At 39.1% G+C, this 26,107-nt stretch overlaps 1 protein-coding gene across 1 annotated transcript in view; it reads right to left on the reverse strand.

Moving 5' to 3' along the window:
- The window catches only part of LOC124613953 (hrp65 protein-like), a 163,854-nt gene that overhangs the window by 12,336 nt on the left and 125,411 nt on the right, over window positions 1–26,107 (reverse strand). Inside the window, exon 11 of the transcript XR_006979662.1 lies at window positions 3,895–3,979. The gene's annotated coding sequence lies outside the window, so the exon portion shown is untranslated. The remainder of the gene's footprint in view (window positions 1–3,894; window positions 3,980–26,107) is intronic.

The following is a 26,107-nucleotide window of genomic DNA, read 5'->3' on the forward strand; positions in this document are numbered from 1 at the left end:
TATCAGTCTTTCTTCCTCTAAAAATCAAGGTGTAAACTGCCACATCTATCACGAAAAGATTCTTAGGAAAACTACGCATTTCTACTACTACTACTACTACTACTACTGCAAAGATCAGAAAATCAGTGTTTGAAAACCATCAACATTGCGCACTACTGTGAAGAAAGTTTGTTGTTATTTCTTGTATATACCAGAGCCGTTTCACAGGGGTGGGCTGAAAGCGGTACCCACCAATGAATTTCGAGGCTGTAATGAAATTTACCAAATCTGTTCCAGACACGGCATTAATTTACAGCCGATTTAATGTTCCTGAAGTGTGGGATATTACATGCATACTGTGACACAAAATGATTATGTTTCATGTAGTACAGTGGAGGCCATCATAAAACTTCATTTGTCACACCAAAAAATGTATGTTACAAAAAGCAGAGGGTGGGGTGGGGTGGACAATCACTGGTGAATATTTATTAAATGTATCTCAATAATGACAGGATGAAAAATCAAACAATGGAAAATCCAGGATGGTTGGTTGGTTTGGGGGATTAAAGGGACCAGACTGCTACGGTCATCGGTCCCTTTGTCCAAGTACTAAAAAAACACCCACAGAGAATAAAAAAAACGAGTAACAGAATAGAGCACAGACGACACTGAACAAGAGAAACTGAGACAAAGACCAGACAAAACGAACTAAAAGCACACAGAGTGTGACGGTGGTTGGCCGACCAGAGAAATAAAAAAGGAAAAGCCAACCACTTGAAACACATTAAAAAATCAGTTTAAAACCGGAGGCCAAAGGCCAGAATCAACACAAAACAATAAGATAAAAACAGAAACACTCAGATTAAAGAATAAAAACCCCCTGCCCGAATAAAACGTAAAACTAAGTCAGCCATAGCCGAGTCATCTGTTAAAAGGGCAGAGAGTGGGTCAGGCAGTGTGAACGACTGCCTGAGCGCGGCTAAAAACGGACACTCCAATAAAACATGAACCACGGATAAAACGGAGCCGCAGCGACAAAGAGGCGCGTCCTCACGGCGCAATAAGTGGCCGTGCGTAAGCCGAGTGTGCCCAATGCGCAGCCGGCAGAGGACAACAGACTCCTTGCGAGAGACCCGCAAGGAGGAGCGCCACACACCGGTAGCCCCCTTGATGGCCCGAAGTTTGTTGCGTGAAGGCAGGGCGCGCCATTCAGTGTCCCAAAGGTCCAGAATTTTGCGGCGTAGGAACGCTCGCAAATCTGTCTCTGGGAGGCCAACGGCTAGAGATGGTGCACTAGTCGCCTCTTTCGCCAGCCGGTCAACATTCTCGTTGCCGGGGATCCCAACATGGCCTGGGGTCCACACGAAGACCGCAGAGCGGCCGCAACGCGCAAGAGTATGCAGGGACTTGTGGATAGCCATCACCAGACGGGAACGAGGAAAACACTGGTCGAGTGCTCGTAAACTGCTCAGGGAATCGCTACAGATCACGAAGGACTCACCTGAGCAGGAGCGGATATACTCTAGGGCTCGAAAGATGGCGACTAGCTCAGCAGTGTAAACGCTGCAGCCAGCCGCCAAGGACCTTTGTTCGGAATGGTCCCCTAGAGTGAGCGCATACCCGACACGACCAGCAACCATCGAACCGTCGGTGTAAACAATTCCAGAGCCCTGATACGTGGCAAGGATGGAATAAAAGCGGCGGCGGAAGGCCTCTGGAGGGACCGAGTCCTTCGAGCCCTGTGCCAAGTCGAGCCGAAGGCAAGGGCGAGGAACACACCACGGGGGTGTACGCAGAGGCGCCTGGAAAGGAGGCGGAACAGGGAAAAACCGAAGCCGGCAGAGAAGCTCCTTGACGCGTACGGCGATCGGACAACCCGACCGTGGCCGACGGTCCGGCAGATGGACGACCGACTGTGGGAACAGGACACGGTAATTTGGATGCCCGGGCAAACTAAAAACATGGGCAGCATAAGCAGCCAGTAATTGTTGGCGTCGTACCCGCAGTGGAGGTACACCTGCCTCCACTAGTACGCTGTCCACAGGGCTGGTGCGGAAAGCACCAGTGGCAAGGCGTATCCCGCTGTGGAGAATTGGGTCCAGCACCCGTAACGCAGATGGGGATGCTGAGCCATAAGCCAGGCTCCCATAATCCAAACGGGACTGGATTAACGCCTGGTAGAGCCGCAACAGGGTAGAGCGGTCGGCGCCCCAGCGGGTGTGGCTCAAGCATCTCAGAGCGTTTAGATGCCGCCAACACGTCTGTTTAAGCTGCCGGATATGAGGCAGCCAAGTCAACCGGGCATCGAAAACCACCCCCAAAAACCTGTGGGTCTCCACCACAGCAAGGAGTTCGTCGGCAAGATAAAGCCGCGGCTCAGGATGGACTGTGCGGCGCCGGCAGAAATGCATAACGCGGGTCTTGGCTGCCGAAAACTGAAACCCATGCGCTACAGCCCAAGACTGCGCCTTACGGATAGCGCCCTGTAGCTGACGTTCAACAGCTGCAATGCCAGGAGAGCTGTAATAAACGCAGAAGTCGTCAGCATACAGGGAAGCGGAGACAGCATTTCCCACGGCCGCAGCAAGCCCGTTAATGGCTATTAAAAACAGACAGACACTTAAAACAGAGCCCTGCGGCACACCGTTCTCCTGGACGTGGGAGGAACTATACGAGGCCGCGACTTGCACGCGGAAGGTACGACACGACAGAAAATTGCGGATAAAAATCGGCAGAGGACCCCGAAGACCCCATCCATGAAGCGTAGAAAGAATGTGATGACGCCATGTCATATCGTACGCCTTCCGCATGTCGAAAAAGACAGCGACCAGGTGCTGACGGCGGGCAAAAGCAGTACGGATGGCCGACTCCAGGCTCACCAGATTGTCGGTGGCGGAGCGGCCTCTACGGAACCCACCCTGAGACAAAATCCAGGATGTAATTTAACTATATTAGAGAAGGAAAGCTGCTACTCACCATATAGCGGAGATGCTGAGTCGTGATAGGCACACAAAAAGATATAACTGTGCAAATATTTTTGTTGTGCCTACTGCGACTCGGCATCTTCGCTATATGGTGAGTAGCAACTTTCCTTCTCTAATATAAGGACAGCATGTAGTATTTGCAGGAGCATTTGTGCAATCACTTTGACACAAGTCTAAAATACTGAAAGAACAATTTCCATGTAAGTAACATGTCCTCCTCTGAGTGTGTACAAAACACGCAGATCAATATTTACATTTAGTGTTTCATTTGCGTCAGCACTGTCGAAACAAAAGAATAACTCTGGCTGTTATTTAAGGAGGCCAACTCTGTATCCTTAATTGTATGCACAACACTAGTGAAATTACCTTGGAATTAACAATTTACCAATGTAGAGTTATTTTTAAACAAGTACTACCGTAATGTGATATTATTGCACTTTGTCTCCAGTGGCTTTTATTGGAAAAACAGTGACGTTACAGTAAACAACTACAGTTGTTAATAAGGAAAACACGTCATATTGTGTATGATTTCTGGACAGTTGTGGATAAATCAAGTGATTCAGCCTACCACGGTGAAACAACAGGACAAAACCTCACGATAAGCTGACCAAAGCACCTTCACTCCCAGGTGCAATAATATTTTGGTCGACTAACAACTTTAACAAATTTAGAACTATGTTTACAGTACTCTTGGGAAAAAAATTTGTTTTTTAGCACATAATATAATTTATATTAAGGCATGTATACTAATTCACCTCTACGAATTAGTGTCAAGCAGACAAGAACACCTTGGACGGAGTGGGGGGGGAGACAGGTGGCAGAGAGGGAAGGAAGAGTGCAAGGTACACATTATTAACAGTTAAACATATCACATGTTTTTCAACAAATTGCAGAAAGCAGCCACAGCATACAGAAAGAAACAGTTACTCACTTTATCTCACTGTGTATCATTGCACTGATCAATAGTAGTGTTCACAGTCAGCATAGTATCTCTGCCAATGATCTTCATAGCTCACCTGTGAAACAGAACAAATATTGTTTAATTCTGCTTCATCAACGAGAGAATGGAAGTGATGTCCCAGCACGGAAAAAATAAAGTTCAATCCTGAGGAATATATACACCAACAGTTTGTAGTTTGGCTCCGTTCTCTTATCTACAACCATAGGCACCAATAGAATCCATGTCACAAATATGCAAAGACATATGACATATGTGGAAAATTACTTATTTTGCAATCCATCTGTGACTAAGATAAGAAGTATTATATTTATGCTGGATCTAAACTGAAGTGCAATACCCTGCATTAGAGGCTATCAATATTATTGCAATGATTAACTACTGACAGACAACCATCCGAGGGCAGACAAAAACCATCCGAGGGCAACATTTTATTTGTTGGTGAACATTTTGACAAAATGGCATATGATTAGAAACTGATGTCGTTAACATATAATACACGGCCAATTTTTACAGTGATACATAATTTGACCACATTCTTGACAATTCTGCATTTAATTACTGGACAAGTTCATGCCACAATACTGAGGCTGATCCACGAGTAACAACTGATCCTGTTTTTTGTGGCTTTGCTGTTTATGTCGTCCTTACTGACAAATGTGCGACATGTTCTTGCTACACTTGTCTGTACACAACGACTGCTAATCACTGAAAATCAGATCTATGACATTGGCTGATTAAAAATAATATTGAGCATGGTGTACTGATTTTGTACCCGTATCAACTTTAGACACATTTGTTGGATCTTACACTATCACCTGTGAAAATTGCAACACGATGAAGGGCAGATTCGTCAGAAACAAACTTTTATAAGTAATATGGTGCATAAGTGATTAGAATGGCAGAACTGTACATCATCAATACTGAGTAATGACTACAGGTGCTGCAAACAGAACCACACGGCGTTGATACAGAGCAGCAACAGTGGTAAGAGTAGGTTGGTTGGTTGGTTGGTTGATTTGGGAAAGGAGGACCAAACAGCGAGATCATCGGTCCCGTGGGATTAGGGAAGGATGGGGAAGGAAGCAGGCTGCGCCCTTTTAAAGGAACCATTCTGAGATTTGCCTTAAATGATTTAGGAAAACCACAGAAAACCTAAATCAGGATGGCTGTACATGAGTTTGAACAGTCGTCCTGAATGCATATCGGTAGGAGGCGTGATAATGAATAATCATACCTCAGCTCTGGTAAATGTTTAGGCCCAGGATGCAGTACCTGTCTTTCTTCGAAGATGATTCAAATTCCCAAGCTTATGTGAGCAGAAATGAATCTGCTGAAATATAGCTTGAGGAACAATCTGAAAGAGGCTATGCCCAAGACTAAAATTTTCTGATGTAGCCTTCTGTTCCACATGCCCTCAATTAACATGAGAAACACACCTGCTCTATTAAATAATGCCAAAAATAATCACACTTTGGGTGTTTCTTATCAGTGAATGTTTCTATCATGCTGGGGGTATAATAGTAAAAGTATGCAGTTTGTTACAAAGGTTAAACAAATTTTGCCATCCACAGTGGATGAACCGGTATGATCTATTACAGCCACGCAAAAAACTGGATGATAATCCCATACTGCTGTCACAATACGAGTTCAAGTATGTATTCTCAACTGTACACAACTCTTGTATGAACTAGTTTCAACACATCCATTTCTGTGTAGTAGTATGCTCTGAATGAACTGCTGTGTCCTCATAATACATAAACTGCAGAACCTCACCACACACTGTCCTTTCAACTTTAATAACACGCCAATATTGCACACACTTACACCAGTACTTACTTCTGTTTTACTAAAACAATTTCTGAATATGGCAAGACACTGTTTCTTATCAGACATGAGATGTTACTGCTGATTCTTACCTCCCATTAAAACTAAATTTAGTGCTATTACACTGGTCTAAATGTTAAAAGTTTGGATTCGTTTATGCTATTTCAGACTGTTGCAATTTCCACATATATTGTGTTTTTATATCCTCTTTAGGGGCATTAATGCATCTTTCAAATGTAGTGTAGCAGTAATTCTGAATGGCATGAATTCAACAAGTTCTTGGTACATTTCCAGAAGTATGCAGTATCAGATGTCTTGCACAGGTCACAAAATTATGGATTGTTGGTTTGTGGGTGTGGAACTGGTGCCCGATAACATCTCAAATGCGTTCCATTGGGTACAGATCAGGCAAATCTGGTGGTCATGATACCAACACAAGTTTAATATTGTGCTACTCAAACAACTATAGCACAGTTTTGTCTTTGTGACAAAGGCAGTTATCCTGCCACAACATGCCATTGCTATCAGAGAAGACATCGAGCATCTAGGAACGCAGATGGTCAGCAATGTCACAGTCTACAGAAGTTATGGTACTTTCAATTAATACCACATGCCTCAAGGAAGTCAGGCTCATGTCCCTCACTGAGCTGCGTTCATGGGAGATAGCATGTTTTGAGCAATAGTTTGCCGGGACTAACATCTATACAGCCACAACCACTGACTTGGTCACAAGTAACTCTGTTCGTCTGACCAGGCAACATGGTTCCATTGATCCACATCCAATCTCTCTAATCCTGTGCAGACTGTAATCTTAAGTGATGATGTCATTGAGTCAACATTGAAATGCACAGCTTTTGAGCCCTACAGTCAATTATGTGTGCTGAATGGTTTACACCAAACACTTTTGTCTGCTTAGGTCAACAAATCAGCCACAGACCACCACGTATCTTGTTTCACAGAACAGGCAAGCCTCTGACGTCTGATGAGACACACATCCAATACCTTGTCACCTATTCATGGTTTCATTGTCTTTCAAACACTTTCAATAGATGCTCACGACGGCAGCAAGCAAACAATCACTCATCGTTTATGTTTTTCCAAGCCCCAGACCACAACATTAGCCCTTTTTTAATGTCAGTGGATTTCTCCCATTTGCAGTACAAGTCAACTGCTTCACTTACATGCTTTCATTATGGCATCATGTGCCTGCATACCATCATTCAATAACACAGTTACAATGTTTTGGCTCATTTAGTGGTTGTCCAAGAAACAGCAGGTAATGAAATGTTTCTACATTATTAGATCGACCGAATTTGTTGCCGTTCATGATGTGTGTTCAGCAACAATGAGACACTAAAATATTTTGGAGATCATGTCAGAAATGTACATTGTCATAGAAAGTAGAGATTATTTATGCTGATTTATGCCAAAATTTTGATGCTGAAAAGGATGCTGGGGGAAAAAAAATCCTCTCAAAAACTAATAATATGCTGTTCACAGACTTTCAATGTGTAGTACCCGTAACAGAAAATGTTAGAAAGGAATCCAATTACTGTACTGAGGTAAAATTTAGCAACTCAAAAGTAGAGTACACTATTTTTCATCTGAATTGTTAGACATGAAATTCACTTATGAAAAAATGTTTTTATCTCCTCAGTTATAGATAGGGTCATTACACCCAAGTCACTATCATTTTCTTTTTCTAAACTGCTGAATTTTTGCTACATAACCTTTTCTCAAAAATTTAAATCTTCTGGATTATTAAGTTACCAAATTGGGCATTATTTTCCTCAAATTTGCATGCCCAAGTTCTTAAGACTTTTAAAAGCCTTTTTCAGCTATACATAGGTTTTGTACTGAGGTTCACTACTACTTTCCCTGTTGTTGAATTATTGTTTATCAACATAATGATCCACATGGCTTTCTTCATATTTTTTCTACATACTAAATACTGCATCTTTAACTCGTGGAAAACACACTTATAGCGATAAGGAAGTAGTTTACCAGTCTGTTTTTCTGATAATATAAACCGTTACTATTTTATTCTTCCATTTGTGATGCAACATAAGATAGCACTGTAACACCCATTTAAAATTATTTTAATTGCTTCCACACTATCTTGCATCAATACGTGTTTTTTTAACTTTCATTCACAAAGTTTCAGTAATCTGCTGACAACAGTCCTAAATCTCATTTTAAGCCTGACCTTCGCACTGAGCTCACACTGAAGACTTACAAAACAATAAAAATTACCATATCATCAAGTAAGACTGCAATAGGTTTCTTATGAAGGTCCATGATATCTCTTAAGAAGCTGTGCGCACAATGCTGAAGTGTACTGAATCTAGATCTGTTTATTACCACAAGGACACACATTACCAATTGATGCCTGGATAAAACTCTTCCCCACTTAATTTAAATGGCAAAAGCCTACCGACCAATACATATAATGATTGATCGTCAAATACCTGAGACATCCTGTTAATTAAACAATGGATTTATGTCCAAATTTTCATAGCCAAATCATGTATGGGGCATGGACAAATGATGTATCAAACTGGATTAGCATTGGTCTAATTCTGCAAAAAAGTATTTAATTAAAAACTTCCTAGCCATTTAAAACTGTGCGAGACTGACTCAAACATGGGACCTTTGCCTTTTGTTGCCAAGTGCTCTACCAACTGAGCTATACAAGCCTAACTCATGATGTGCCCTCACAGCTTTACTTCCATCAGTACCTAATCTCCTACGTTCCAAACCTTAAATATTTCTCCTGCATACCTTGCGGGACTAGCACTCCTGGAAAAAAAAAAAAAAAAAAAAAAAAAAAAAAAAGTGTAAGTTTGGGAGGTAGGATATTAGGAACCGGCATAAATAAAGCTGTGAGGGACTGCTTGAATTGCCCAGCTGGCAGAGCACTAACCTGATAAAGTCACAGAACTAAGGTTTGACACTAACACACACACATTTAATCTGCATATAAGTTTCAGAACATACACACTACTTAGGGTGAAAATTCATTCTGGAAGGGATTTAATTGCTTGACAAGAGTAATTACGAAAAATCCACAGACAAACATCCTCTAGGACTCCTTAAAATCGTAAGTTGAACACTGAAATTTAAAATCTCAATCAACCCCTCACTTGCTTTCTCTTTATCTACATACTCTTCAAATAATAATAATAATAATAATAATAATAATAATAATCTTTATTAGCCGTTGAGTATTTTCTTATACAATGGGATTTGTCAATAAGTTCAATTACAGTGTAAAGATGGTTATATACTCATAACTTGTACATATAAATCATATGAATGTTAGTGTAGTACAATAGCAAACATTTGGAATTTTATATAGTGTTAATTTCACAATAAAAAAGAAAACATTATATAAATTTATATTAAGCGGAGAGTATTCATGTTGATGACACTATTTCATTATCATATACATGGTGATAACACTGTCATTATCCTAAAATATTGATACAAATATACAGCATTCGATATAGGTGTATGCCTATATGTTAGATATTGTTTTTCCAACTTTAGGTCCTACTACAGGCAGAGGTACATTTTTCTATGTTCAAACAGCAAATCTGTATATTGAGCAAGCAGTAAAGGAAACAAAAGAAAAATTCGGAGTAGGTATTAAAATCCATGGCGAAGAAGTAAAAACTCTGAGGTTTGCCCATGACATTGTAATTCTATCAGAGACAGCAAAGGACCTGGAAGAGCAGCTGAACGGAATGGACAGTGTCTTGAAAGGAGGATATAAGACAAACACCAACAAAAGCAAAACGAGGATAATGGAATGTAGTCGAATTAAGTCAGGTGATGCTGAGGGAATTAGATTAGGAAATGAGACACTTAAAGTAGTAAAGGAGTTTTGTTATTTGGGGAACAAAATAACTGATGATGCTCGAAGCAGAGAGGATATAAAATGTAGACTAGCAATGGCAAGGAAAGAGTTTCTGAAGAAGAGAAATTTGTTAACATCGAGTATAGATTTAAGTCTCAGGAAGTCATTTCTGAAAGTATTTGTATGGAGTGTAGCCATGTATGGAAGTGAAACATGGACGATAAATAGTTTGGACAAGAAGAGAATAGAAGCTTTCGAAATGTGGTGCTACAGAAGAATGCTGAAGATTAGATTGGTAGATCACATAACTAATGAGGAGGTATTGAATAGAATTGGGGAGGAGTTTGGGGCACAACTTGGCAAGAAGAAGGGACCGGTTGGTACGACATGTTCTGAGGCATCAAGGGATCACAAATTTAGCATTGGAGGGCAGCGTGGAGGGTAAAAATCGTAGAGGGATACCAAGAGATGAATACACTAAGCAGATTCAGAAGGATATAGGTTGCAGTAAGTACTGGGAGATGATGAAGCTTGCACAGGATCAAGTAGCATGGAGAGCTGCATCTTTGTATTCGTCAACTGAGTAAAATGATTTACTTTTGAGCCATTGACCCAATGTTGTCTTAAATTTATTTTTAGATACTGTTTGTACAATTTTAGGGAGCATAGTAAACAGTTTGAGGGCTACATTTTTGTAACTATTATGTATCTTGGACAATCTAAAGTATGGTAGATCAATTGTGTGGTTTCATATTGTATTATGGGTGTGGACAGATGACCTAAGGAGATATTGAGCTATGTTTTCTTTTATGTGTAATAAGCAATAATAGATGTACATACAAGGAACTATCATAAGTTTTTGGACATGTTCCCTGCATGTATCCCTAGGAGATAAACCTACAATACATTGAAGAGCTTTTTTTTTGCCATCTGAAAATTGCTATTGAATTGGGAGAATTTCCCCAGAGCAGAATACCATATGAAAGATGGGGATGGATATAAGCAAAATATGAATGCTGCAGTAAGTTTTGGCTGACATTATTCCTAAGCACATAAAGTAGGAACATAGCATGTGCAAGTTTATAACAGACGTATGTGATATGTTTATCCCAGCTAAGTTTCTGGTCAATCATCAAACCTAACAGTTTAACACACTTACTCTCTTTGTTTGATACCTTCAAATTAAAGAATATTTCCTCAGTTTTTGTTTCATTTACATATAGGGAGTTTGCACTAAACCAATGAACCGATTTTTCAATTATATGATTTTTTCTCGTACAGATTCAAGAGTGTGTCCTGAATTGATAAAAGTTGTATTGTCTCTGTTTTACAGAGTAGATACTGTGGCATATCATTAACATACACTACAAACAGGAAGGGCCAAGTATGGAGCCCTGTGGCACACCTCTTTGTATGGTTTGTGGGTTTGACAGCTGTCCATTTACACTAACAAATTGTACTCTGTTGCTTAAGTAAGATTCTAATAATTTCAGGGTGTCTTGCTCAATGTCTTAATTTCATGATCAAAGTACTATGAGATACAATGTCAAATGCTTTACTCAGGTCTAGGAGAGTAGTACAGGAGATTAATTTGTTTTCAAAGCCATCATATGTATCACAAACAATATTTTCAACTGCTTTAACTGAGGATAGTTTATACCTGAATCCATACTGTGAGTCACTTAACAGGTAATTCCTCTCAAAATAGTGATTAATTTGTTGGTGAACACATTCTTCGATTATTTTAGATCTTATTGGGATTAATGAGATAGGGAGATAGTTACTTGGATTTGATTTATCTCCTTTCTTAAATATGGGAATTGTTACTGCTATTTTCAAACAGTCAGGGAAAATACCTTGCTGTAATTTACAGTTAATGACTGGTTAGAGGGGACAGATGACGACTTCATATCTTCTTTATGACAAAGTTTGACAAACCATAGAAGTCCTCTGCTCTGGCACTACTTAGTTTGCCTACTGCTTTGCTAACATTTTCAGTTACGGTTGCCCAGCAGAATTTATAATAATAATAAACCAATTAATATTTATATATTGTATTTAATGTTTCCTGAACAAAATCAAAATCAAAAAAGCCAAATGTTTTATGAAACGAAATATGAACTAAAATAGACTGAAGAAACATTTTCTGTATTAGAGAATTATTTGATGCACATCTGAATGATTGTTGAAATCACAGAAAATGAGGTGCCGATTGAGAATTTAAAGCTCAATGTGCAAATCCGAAGCAAAGAATTTTATTAGAGTATCGGAGGATATTTTTCTAGCAGATTATGCATAACATGCAGTTTGCTGTTGTGTGGCCTTAACAAATTTCCATCTTCCATACCCAATGGTGTAAAAAATCCATACCCAATGGTGTAAAAAGTGCACCAATTTTTCAGTATAAACAATTTATCACTAGACAATACTCCAAACATCAGTAAAGCGAGTGTTTTTTCCTTACAAGTGCTGTTGACATTGTTGTTCCTGCTCACTCGTGTTTCATGATTTAAAAAAAATCAGGGTACAATACAGTATAAAATGGAGCCATATAGTACAGACAATTTACAATCAAGCTGCAGATAATGCTTATCGCTCACTCTACGTATTTAACACAGGTGTGTTCCTGCTACTTTGTCAACCAATGCCAAGCGCATTTTTGCTTCACTGTTCAAATTGCTGTACATCATTTTCAGCATCATCCAAAGGCGCATTAATTTTTCTCTATTTTATTTCTCACTTTAGACAAATCATTTGACCATTTTTGTATTATTCTGATTTTTTTAATGCTTTTTGTAAACAGCTAAGTTACCACATGGACATATCAATAGTACAATCACGTACTGCAGACATTGAGAGAGCACCTGTCACTGAATGTACTGTTAGGTTGAGGAAAGCGGGTGGAGACGATTTGGTGGTTACTTTGGGCTATTATAGCCCCCCCCCCCCCCAATTTCAATGTGGTTTTATATGCTCCTTCCAATGTACCACCTGGTGAAAGTGGGTTGTTGTTGAATGGAGTGTCCCTTCACATTTTACCTGAACAGAGATAAATAGCTTTTATGAATGATCACTAAATATACGAGGGCCGTTCAGAAAGTAACCTCCGGTTGATTTAAAAAAATACACCAAGTTAAATAAAAATATTTTAATACATACATCTTACAACTACATCTTTGCACTATTTTTCTACATAGTCTCCATAGCGATTGAGGCACTTATCGTATCTCTTCACAAGCTTTGAAATTCCTTCTGCATAAAAATCACCCGCTTGTGCCTGGAGCCAGCCTGTGACCGCATCTTTGAGCTCTTCGTCATCATCAAACCGCTGTGACCCGAGCTATTTCTTCAAATGCATGAAGAGGTGATAATCACTTGGCGCCAGGTCTGGGCTGTAAGGTGGATGGTTGATAACGTCCCACTTGAAGGACTCAAGAAGGGCCGTTGTTCTGCGAGCAGAGTGAGGACGGGCGTTATCGTGCAAAAAAACGATACCGGAAGTCAGCATACCACGGCGTTTGTTCTGTATAGCCCGTCGTAACTTTTTTATTGTTTCACAGTACACGTCTTGATTAATGGTCGTACCACGTTCCATGAATTCAACCAACAACACCCCTTTGGCATCCCAAAACACCGTTGCCATCAGTTTTCTGGCAGAAAAATCTTGCGAGGCTTTTCTTGGTTTGGTAGGCGAATTTGAATGTGCCCACGTCTTTGATTGTTCTTTTGTCTCAGGGTTCACGTACTTAAGCCAGGTTTCGTCACCGGTCACGATTCTGTTTAACAATGGTTCTCCTTCGCCCTCATAACGTGACAGAAAGTCTAATGCAGAGGCCATTCTTTGAGTTTTGTGGTGGTCAGTAAGAATTTTGGGCACCCATCGTGCACAGAACTTAAGGTAACCCAATCTTGCTGTCACTATCTCGTACAAGAGTGTCTTAGAAATCTGTGGAAAACCAGTAGACAACTCCGACATTGAGAAACGTCGATTTTCACGAACTTTTGCATCAACTGTTTGAACGAGTTCGTCAGTCACCAATGATGGTCTACCACTCCTCTCTTCATCATGAACGTTTTCTCGTCCACTTTTAAATAAACGTACCCATTCACGGACAACTCCTTCACTCATAACTCTTGGTCCGTACACGGCACAAAGCTCACGATGAATAGCTGCTGCAGAATATCCTTTGGCTGTAAAAAACCTTATGACAGCACGCACTTCACATTTGGCGGGGTTTTCTATTGCAGCACACATTTCAAACTGCCACAAAAACTAAACTAGCGCAGGTACGACGTTCACTCGACCACGGCTTGATTCCGACTGACCTGTAGAGTGCGTGAACGCACAGATGGCGTCGCTACTCCCCCCACAACCCGCACTGTGACCAATCGGAGGTTACTTTCTGAACCGCCCTCTTATATTTTGGAACACTAATGGAGGTCACAGTATACAACACAGAATGACAGAATTCCAGAATAATGTACAATTTCCTGGTGGTTCAGCACAATATTTGACAACTCAGGCTAATTTGACTACACTGCCATATCCATCCACTGAATGCACACAAAGGTGTTAACACTACTTTCCTTTCGACTCTGCTGAATTATGCAAGCTTTCTTCTGCTATAGTTAAAATGAAATAAATATTTGGTCTAATCTTCCAAAATTAAAAAATACTGAGACCCCAATCCAAAATTCAATAAATTTAACAAAAATAAAGCACTTAAAAATTTCGCTTGCAGATTGAATCAACATTAATTCCTAACCCAAAGAATCAAACCAAAACCATTTCACTTCTGATAACAGCAGAAACTGCACTAGGAAGGTATCATTATCAAGCACTACTGACTGGATAACTGAACATGGGGTTACAGGTGAGAGGTGAAAACTGACTTACATATTTTTATTAGGAAAGATAAGCCTAACATTAACTCAGCTCTCACCTTATCAAAAATCTGCTTTTATTCTACACACTCCTGATGCCCCAGCAGCTCTATCAGAAGGCCAACTGGCCTAAAGCAAGCGATTTCTTACTACTCCACATGAATATAGCAATATTTTTAACTGTGCTGCTGGCAATTATTTTTACTTTATTTTTAAGTGGCATGGTGACTAGGGTTAGCACTGATAGATGAAATTTTGTATTTGACTGATAGATGAGCATGGAAGTTGCAATATACGTGTATCCTATACCAAAAAAGTTGTCTCCCACTGATTGAAGACACTAACTGCCACTAATAGCATACCTAACTTGCAACTTACTGTAGAGAATAGCTAGAAAACAATTCCTCTGCTACAGATTAAAAAATATGAGCAATTGAGAATCTAAATCTGTTCAGTTTTTTCCCACTTTCAAATCACTGTTCCTTTTGTGACACTTTGCTGATGTTTACAGTACATACCATGACAGATTACATCTTCATTTCATATCAAGTTGCCCTTGCTCCCAAAATCTGTATCTTTAAATGATTAGCCAAAACAAATAGGAAAGGGAAGGGAAGGGTGAACTGGCAGGGTTGTTAGTGAAATCCCGAAGATGGGACACTAGTACTCGTGGATGTACCTCTTTTTTTTAGACTAATTTCAGTTTCCAATGAAGTTCAGGCAGGCAGGTGCTAAAGAGGTCCAAAACTCACAAAATTCTCACAACAAGAAAGTAAATAATAATGTTACCATATTTAACCAAAATATTGGTGGATTAAAGAAAAAAGTAGATTCTCACAAAAGTAAAGTAAAAAATAATGTTACCATTTTTCACTAAAATATTCTGGGATTGAAGAATAAAGTAGATGAGCTCCTGGTTTGTTTAGATGACTGACTCTTATAATGTAATAGATATACTATGCCTGTCTGAGCATCATCACATTGTGTCTGATATGAAAAAGGTACATATCAGTGATTATAAACTAGCTGCACATATGAGCAGAGAGAATAAGGTGAGAGGAGGAGTTGCCACATGTGTCAAAAGTTATCACTGTGTAGAAAGCTTAGATAGAAAAAAGTTTTGTCTAGAGCAACATATAGAAGCATGTGCCTGTCAACTTAAACTGAAGGAGAGCTTTTTTATAATTTTAACAGTATATAGGTCCCCTTCAGGAAACTTTCATTTATTCCTATAAATCTTGGATGCCGCGTTGAGCTATCTGTCAGATAGGAGAAAGCAAATTATTATTTGTGGGGACTTCAATGTTGATTCACTGAAAGAGTGTAATAGGAAGAATGACCAGGAAGTCTTTCTCGCTTGTTTCAATTTAACATCTGTCATTAATTGCCCTAGTCGGGTAGTAAAGGACAGCAGCACATTGATAGATAACCACTTTTATAGACCAAGATAGGTTTAAAAAAATAAATTCTTGTCCTGTTCAGAATGGCCTTTCTGATCATGATGCTCAGCTAGTTACAGTATATGACAGCTCCATTCAGTAATTCAAAACTACCCTCCAAAGTTGTGCATTCAATTAATGACTCAACAATTAGAAATTTCAGATAAAATATTCAGCAGCTACACTGGGATGAGGTCTACAAGGAACCCGATGCTAATTTAAAATATAACTTATTTCATAATACACTTGTAAGAGAATTTGAAAACTGTTTCCCAAGAAAGTAGTTAAATCTAATTATAAGAAATCATGTAAAAAACCTTGGCTTACTAAAAGAATAAAAATATCTTGTAACCACAAAAGGGAACTGTATCTAACAACAAGAAAGAATAATGACCCAGAAACAGCCAAACATTATAAAAACTACTGTGCTATGTTAAGAAAGGTTATTAAAAAGTCCAGAAGCATGTGTATCATGTCTGAGATCAATACCTCTGATCACAAAATCAAAACAATTTGGAATATTATTACAAGGGAGACAGGGCAACCAAGAACACAGGGTGACGGCATCACCATCAAAGTGAATGGAAACTTGATAAACAACAAGCCAGAAGTCGAAAACATTTTGAATAATCATTTTTGAAATGTTGTAGAGAAAATAGGATCTAAATGTTCATTAGAAGAAGCAAGGCAGTTAATGGAAGAGGCCTTACCCACACCATTTGATATAATTGAAATTCCATCCACCTCTCCTTATGAAATTAGGTAGATGATAAACTCTCTCAAGAATAAAAGCTCACATGGAATTGATGGTATTTCCAGCAGGATAATAAAAACTTGTTCCCAAGAGATAAGTGGGATTCTTAGCCACATATGTAATAGCTCTCTGAAGCAGGGTATTTTCCCAGATTATGCCACTGTTCAACCACCACATAAAAAAATGGGATATGTCTGGTGTCAACAACTACTGCCCAATCTCTCTTCTGACTGCCTTATCCAAAATTATTGTAAAATGAAATATTACATGCTATGAGTAACCGAAAAGTCGCCTGTTGGGATTTTGAGAGATCTCTCAAAAGCTTTTGATTGTGTAAATCATGGAATACTTCTAGATAAGCTGAAGTACTGTGGTATGAATGGGACAGTGCTCAAATGGTTTAAACCATACCTACCTGGAAGAGTGCAGAAAGTTGAAGTAAGCGGTTCACATAATATGCAAAAAACTGGTGATGTCTCTAACTGGGGATCAATCAAGAATGGGTTGCTGCAAGGTTCGGTCTTGGGTCCACTGCTGTTCTTAATACATATTAATTGACTTGCCATTCTATATTCACGAAGATGCAAAGCTGGTACTTTTTGCGAATGATACAAGTATAGCTATCACACCCAACAGACAAGAATTGACTGGTGAAATTGTAAACAAGGTTTTTCAGAAAATCAGTAAGTGGTTCTCTGCAAATGGGCTCTCATTAAACTTTGACAAAACACAGTAGATACAGCTCACACAGTAAATGTAATGGACACCATTAATAAATATAGACTTTGATCGGAAATCTGTAGCTAAGGTAGAATATTCAAAATTTCTAGGTGTATGCACTGATGAGGGGATGAACTGAGTATCTGCTGAAATGTTTGTTCAGCTACTTATGCTATTGGGATCATTGCAAATTTTGGCGATTTACATCTCAGTAAATTAGCTTACCACACCAATTTTCATTCTCTGCTTTCGTATGACATCATATTAAGGGTAACTCATCATTGAGTAAAAGAGTGTACATTGCACAGAAGCGCGTTGTCAGAATAACTTCTGGATCTCATGCAAGATCATCCCGCAGACACTTATTTAAAGAGCTAGAGATCTTCACTGTAGCCTCACTATATATATATATATATATATATATATATATATATATATATATATAATAGAAGGAAACATTCCACGTGGGAAAAATTATATATAAAAACAAAGATGAGGTGACTTACCAAACAAAAGTGCTGGCAGGTCGATAGACACAAAAACAAACACAAACATACACACAAAATTCAAGCTTTCGCAACAAACTGTTGCCTCATCAGGAAAGAGGGAAGGAGAGGGGAAGACGAAAGGAAGTGGGTTTTAAAGGAGAGGGTAAGGAGTCATTCCAATCCCGGGAGCGGAAAGACTTACCTTAGGGGGAAAAAAAGGACAGGTATACACTCGCACACACGCACATATCCATCCACACATACAGACACAAGCAGACATATTTAAAGAGTCTTTAAATATGTCTGCTTGTGTCTGTATGTGTGGATGGATATGTGCGTGTGTGTGTATATATATATATATATATATATATATATATATATATATATATATATATATATATATATACTTATGAAATTTGTTATTAACAATACGAACAAATTCAAAAGTAATAGCAGTGTACATGGCTACAACACTAGGAGAAAGGATGATCTTCAACTACTCAAGGTTAAATCTAACATTGGCTCAGAAGGGGATAAATTATACTGCCACAAAAGTCTTTGGTCACTTACCTAATAGCATCAAAATTCTGACAGATAGCCATATATCATTTAAAAGGAAATTAAAAGAATTTCTTAATGGCAACTCCTCCTACTCATTAGATGAATTTTTGGATACAGTAAGTGGGTAATTCACCCCCCCCCCCCCCTCCCCACCACCAAAAAAAAATTAAAAATATGAAATGTCATGTAATATTTTGTGTAATGTAATATCTTGTACAGACACCTTTTATTAAGCTGACACATTCCACATCATTACGAAGTGTCGTATTCGTGATCTATGGAACAAGTACTTATCTAATCTAATCTGAACCTTAACTCAGCTTAGAGGTGTATGGCCCCAGGGGCGGGAATGTTCAAGGAACAGCTTTATTTGTGGAGGGGGGGCATCAAACACTCCAATAACACTAAACTCATGTGCCTGAAGTAACTGGATAGAACACGCCAGATGGAAGACAACCTTTCTGTTGCTTGGTCAGTCACTGTTTATAGAGATTGACAAATTCACTCACATTTAAAAAACCATAACATGAAAATGCCATGTTTACTTGATGAAATATAATCACCAAGTTTATACATATATGTGAATAGGAATTAACACTGGCAGTTGCGTGTACCTCATTACTATCATATACCTATGCCCATCGCCATACAGCACAAAAATTTGATGGGCACAGAACCACCAACCATGGACACAAAGCATGGAAAAAAGTTCACAAAATTGTGCTTATTGGTACACACTAACTTTCAAGTTACACACATGCCTGAAATCACATGTGGCATGCATGGAAACATTCAGGCACGTGACAGATGTATTCACCCCTGGGATATTTCTACATGGCAGGAAATGCTACATTTACTATTGCTCCTCACTGATGTACAATACAGGATAGCCACTGCCCAATCAAATGCATGTGTTTTTTTTCTACAGCCACTTGCATGGATCCTCAGCTAGATAACCTATCACCTCATAACCACAGAATTGTGTCCGAATGGATTCCAGAACACTAAAATCATGAGTACTTATATTGTCTGCAAGGTCACAATTCGAAATGTATCCCACTTCTGACTAATCTCTACTATTTGTGGACAACTGTTGGTAAGCAACGCATCAGTATTTGACAGCAAAACTTTCACTTGTCTTTTGGAGCCCATGACGAGATTTCACAATCATTTGGGCATACTGATTAGACATGCTCAATTCAACTGTTCATCAAATGTAGCTTGTATTAGGAAAGGTGTAATCCTTCATTGGTTGTATAGTGTACAAGGTTTATCTTTACACTGGTCACACATTTTATGTAATCTGTTGTTTCTATTAGTTAATGATGCAGTTACTGCCAAGGAAGAAAAAACTCTAGTTTCGACTACAATCAAGCGGAACTTTCAGTGACACTACGTAGTATTGCTGGTACCAAAAAGTTAAATTTGTCGATCTGATTTTATGTTCCTTGTCCAAACAATATTAACTTCTCTTACATAATAATTACCAACTCGGGAAACACTGTAAAATGAACTAATATATTCTCTGCTTACCTTTATAATTTGTAATGTGTAATACTGTGTTAAACACCCATCAGCCAGAACATCAAGATTATTTACGTAACAGCATGCCGGTCCTCCTTTTGCATGCAAAATATATGAAATGCTGGCCAGATGCAAATGACATGTATGTGTGCTGGGTACTGCATTTGGTGCAAAATGGCAGGTAGTTTGTTCGCTCTGAACTGTCAGTCGATGTTATTTCATGCTCCACAGCTTTATTAAAAGACATTCTTATATCTTCCACACAAAACTGCAATAGCACTATTTTCAAGTAATTACTTTCTGATCTGGTACATCCCATTATACACTTTAAAGTCAGCCAGTTGAAACTACTTACAGAAAAGGCAGCTTCACTGTAGCTTTTAGAGCTATACATACAAAATGGCAATCTCAAGTAAAGTGCTTCAAACATTAAGCACGTCTCTATGACCATTCCAAAATAAGTTACATGGCGGACTGAGATTGACGCTTTGCCTGAAGTATTACAGGATGCGCACCAGAGGTAACGCCTACTGTTTGCAGTGAACTATGTAGTTACAGGCTAGAAAGACCTTCACACCATACAACGCACAAGGAAGGAATTTGTTGGGTCATTCAATATTGGTTATTCATCTGATGTAAATAAGAAAAATCTATATACTAAGAGGTGGCGAAGTGCTAGGGTATAAAAACAAATCTGTGGGAATCATGCCCAGTCAGTGCTAGGATATTTTCTTTTGGTTAGTGCTTCTTTCACCTGACAATGATTTATTAATATGACAAAAGTAAAGTTGAGTCACATTTCGGAAGCCACATTAAGCTGTAGGTCTTTTTACTTGGTGGGCAGTAGGCCTGTTGATAAAATATCAATCGTTTCCAAAAAATTGATACATATTGGTGATTTCCCCCCCGACATCGATATTTTTGGCAACTGATATCAATGGCAATACCATGTGCCGATATTTTTATTTTATATTATATTCTTTCACAATTTTTGGTAAATATCTGAAATAATTGTTCTGAAAGTGTAGAAGAACATAATTTTACTTTCACTGTGTGGGGTCTTACTACTACGTAAGCTTTCATCATGTCCAATCTTTCTATTAGGCTGTGTTAAGCAAGTAAATGTGGCACGAAAGAAGTCCGGCTGCACTTGGCGATGGCATGGTGAATGGAATAAAAAAATTTCCAATGTGAAGAAAAACCAGTTGCATTAAAAAACAAAAATCCAAGTGACAAAGTTGGTCTTTAGCGTGGGCAAAGACACGGGAGAGGAAATATTGAGTAATCGGCACTCGGCCTTACCAACAACAACTGAAACGTTTAGCTTCACGACGCAATTTTGTCATTACAACTGCTAGGTCGCTAGCGTTGGCAGAAATGAGAAAACAGGGAAGCCAAAGTGTTCCGGACAAATCTGATGTGAGACGACGGACCCATTTTATAGAGCCCCTTACCACTGCTAGCGAAGTGGTTGTCACCACACACAAATATGCATAGTTTTTCTTTCAATTTCTGCCTTAAGGAGGTTAGGCAGGCTGTTTGCTTGATGATGTTAAGAATACCTTCTAATAAAGCCAATACTTATACAGCTCTAAAATCGGCAGTATATTTACAATCTGCAGCTAATATTGTTATAGGCAGGTATGTGTATATTTTTTTTTTCGCTGATATATCTATACTTTTTCTCGATATATCGAGAGCCGATAATGACATTATATATATATAATCTCAAGTCCTATTGCCTAGGTCAGTTTAAAGATCATGGAAAAGGAAAAGTGTACCATCTCCAACACCACCATGCTTAGTAAAGCACTGCAATGTTTTAAATCTTTTTTACTGGCAGAACTTAGAGGAGTCCCAGCAGGTTGTGTGTGTGGAATTATGAACCTCAGGAGCCTATTACACTTGTAGGCACAGAGAGGTCCCATTCCACATACTTTTGTGCTTACTACACTGGATATTAGCACAGTCTGGAAGCATTTCGAAGTTTTTTACATCGCCTGGAATGTGAACAGCTGTACAGAAAATGGCTGTTTGGTAGGTGAAACAACACTGCTAGGTTTAAATATGAACTGAGGTGAGCTGCACAATGTTAGTAATGATGTTTAGTCTATGATGAGTTGATTGTAAATAAAGTTGTTTAGTAAACAATGAGTTAAGTGTTGACTGAGACCTGGTTTTCACAACTGTGTACAAAGTACAGCGTGTTCCACCGTAAAGAGCTTAAAAGCATGCGCATCCACAGGTGTTATATTAATTTTCGTTTTGCATACCAAGGAATAGGATTTTGCCTACAAACACCCCCAACACACACACACACACACACACACACACACACACACACACACACACAATTTTTCTGAGCCTCCCATGAATCACCCAATATCATTTAATATAGGAACATTCTTAAAAAAAAAAAAAAAAAAAAAAAACTTCCTGGAGTGGGTGTTTTCCCATCTACCACAACTGTGCAACAGCCAAGCCATTCTTACATCACACCTACTCCCAACCGCTTGTCGCATGTGTAATAACACTGTGGAATGTTCAGGTACAAGGCCTATCTGCTAGAATTTCTGCAGAGCATTTCATTTGGGGATGACCACCGACCAGCTGGCCACTCTGATGAACAGCTACTGCCAAAGCATGGCCAAGAGCAGAGTTAATCACTCAGTGGAGAACACGCTGCTGACAAAAAGCTCAATTCCAACGACTGCTTCACAACCCATGGCATTCAAAGGATTCCCTAACACTAGCTTCTTTGAACTGCTTTAGATCTATGTTCTCCTTGCAACATGTACTACAATACCGAAATCATCCTTGCCTCAAAATTCACTAGCCCCTGCCCCTACAACCCTAATTTCACCTATTCTGCACTCTCACCTTCTTACCTGTAGTCTCCCTCTTCCTCTGTTCAATCTCCCCTCCCACATGACAACGTGCACTATACATAACTCTCCCTGCCTGCAGCCACAACAAACAAGCTCATCAGTGCCACAATCCCATCTCGCACCCACTGCCTCACCCTCCCAGGTGTCAGCCAACCCTCCTCAACCCCCCTCCGCACTACCTTTGTCTCGTCACCCAGTCTAGTAACAAGCAGAATGTATTCAGTCGAGACAATTTAGCTGTACAAGAACCTACTCATATAAGGTAACACACAGCATGCTAGCTTACGAGACAGGAAGGACAGTTGGAAGCAGATCAAATCCACATGGCAGGTTAACAACTGGCTGGTGCACAGGGCACCTTTTATGTAGTTTTTAGGCGTTTTCTCACACTCTTTTAGGCACGTGCTAGGCTGGCCCCTGTTTCCACAACAGAAAATGATAAGACACTGAAACACTACAATGCACATAACTAAGTTTACACATCATGGACAGGTTGCCATCACTTCCTTCCTTAGGTAACTGATGACTGCAGCAACAGGCAGCCCATTCGGTCACAAAATGAAATAAATTTGGCAAATCTTGAGAACAGCAGATTCCGTACTGGAGAGGATTAATCCAAAGAAGATGAAATAGAATAGTGCGTGCAGGCATGCACATGTGCATGCGTTGGGAGGGGGAGGAGTGTGGCTCTATAGCTCTGCAAGGTTTTACCCTAAAGCTAGTAACACTCTCAGCCTATTTTGTGTGTCTTGGCACCTCAACTGTTTAGGGAATTGTTACCTTTACTTTGAGTTATTTATATTCTACCAACGACTTTGCATCATATTTAATGTGCTTGATATTAAATTTAGCAGCTGAAAACAGATCAATTCACGTAAGAGCAGAAAGCGGTGGTAGTCACAGCTCATCAGATTTCTTGACAGCTGTACAAAATAGATTCATCTACTGTACTTGCTGCCTGTCCCTTCAAAATTTCAATTCACATGAAAGTCTGCAACTTATCTACAGAACAACTGTGCAGCTGACACAGATCATCAGTATATTCTTTCAGAATGGTTTTGAAAAGAGTCACAGAAACAAATGGGTACCATAAAAAGAAGTCATGCACTGCTGTGGGAAGGCACAATCAATAACAAAATTAAGAGTGTACTGCTGTTACGTTGATTCAGAGCATAGGGAAGAATATAGGCAATCACAAGTTAGTTCTGGGCAAAATATGCAACAATTTTGCCAAATTCTAAGATAATCCATATTTCTAACACCAAAAAAGGTACTTTTACATCAATGTTAGATAAAGCCTGTAATTAATTAACAAGAAAATCCTAACAAATTTTTGCCTATGTTGAAGCAATAAAATAAATTCATGAGTTTTGCGCATGCGAGTGTGGGGGAGATACATTTTGCTTCCCAGAGGTGAAAGATGCCAATTATTTGAAAATACAAAGACATTATCTTGAGCATTATTCATAATAAAGAAGTGAACATCATTACTGCACAACAGCGGGTGGAGACAACCAAGTCAACTCATTGTTCCAACTACCGAATGACTTCATGACTTTTTGCAGTGGGCAGCAGTGTTCAAAACACTCATCAGGAGAAGAAAACCAATCCATTGTTCCAGAGCACAACAGTAGGTGCCTTTGCTGCTCCTTGCTTTCTCACACCACATATCCAACAACATTGTAAAATATTGGAAAATCCATTTTTTAACTTTGAAATAACACAGGATCTGACAGATACACAGGAATTTTAGAACCGTAGTTAGTCTTTGTGTGGCTTTATTCCAGGCTTTAAATGCAGAGTTTTTCTTTAATCTAGACTAATAGCTACCTTAAATATTGTTTCCATTTTCATATGGAACAGATACCAAATAACTTTTTCAATAATAAAAAAAGCTTGCAGTATCCCTAACCATGCCAAAGTGTTAAACCCACAATTTTTATGCACTATTCTTCATAAGTAGACTGAAGTCAATTTAAAATCACATGATGAAATGATTTACATAAGTATGCTTAAATTGTTTAATGCTGACCAGGAATTTTAACTTGTGTACTCCCTAAAAACCTACTGGTTGGCACGTGACAGACAGACACACACACACACACACACACACACACACACACACACACACACACACACACACACTGCCCTTTGCACCTCTTCACTTCAGCTGCAATAAAATAAAGCAAGTCGCTATAAACCATGTATCGGTGGTCGCCCACAATATGAGCCAATTTGTGTTTGTGTGTAGCATGGAAATAACTGGTTTAGTTAACATCCGGGTCCAGGCCCTGGTCAAGGAAATTGGATTTCATGTAAGAAATCTTAACTGAAGTTTGGTACATTATTAAATGAGGTTGCAAAACACTTACAATTTTTACATTAGAAAACTGCCAAACATCCATGACTGGAGATGACACTGCACACACTTCCTGTATAGTTTGATTATATACAATAAATTCCATGCTACTTATTCCGAGTGCCTTATTTCCTTAACTAGCAAAGCATTTTGCTTTTAGTTTTTCCAATATTGCATGGCACTTTATTCTGACATTTTGCAAGCTTCAAGAACTAGTCTTCATTTCTGCCTTCATATGAGAGCTCTGAAACACACACACACACACACACACACACACACACACACACGTGTGTACTTTCCTCTGGGCAAATATGGCTGCAATGATAAATTCTGCTTTATTTGTGAGCAGCACATAATACTGAACAGCTAAATTCTTGTGTGTCCAAAATGACAGCATAAAAAAAAATTAAAATGAATTTAATATGGAGCATAATTTTAACTTACCTGCCCAAATCTCTTCTCATACTTCTTATGACAGTGATTTTCCATCTTCAACTTCTTGCAACCAATTTAGAGGGCTATTTTTCTTTTGTTCACTGTCATCCTCCACTGCCAAAGAGCTCCACAATATTCAAGAAGTGAGGAAGACAAATACCACATGATACTCCAAAACTCAGAAAAGCATCCTATTATACAAAAATACTCAACCCACAACAAAAGAATGTAAGGCTGTGTATGCACAAAAAAGTAAGCTGGAGGTGAAATACTGGATGAAAACAGTGAAGACAGTGATGAAGGATGTGAAGCACTAATAGAGGAGCTGAATGGAATAACAAATGCTTGACAGGCCAGTAAAATACTGGATAGAGCTGGCTGTTTGCCTTTATTCAATGCTTTAGGGAGTGCTATGCAGAAGCAGAAATGGAGGGGGCGAAAAAAAAGT

Source organism: Schistocerca americana, chromosome 4 (assembly GCF_021461395.2).
Source record: "Schistocerca americana isolate TAMUIC-IGC-003095 chromosome 4, iqSchAmer2.1, whole genome shotgun sequence".
NCBI classification, from domain to species: Eukaryota; Metazoa; Arthropoda; class Insecta; order Orthoptera; family Acrididae; genus Schistocerca; species Schistocerca americana.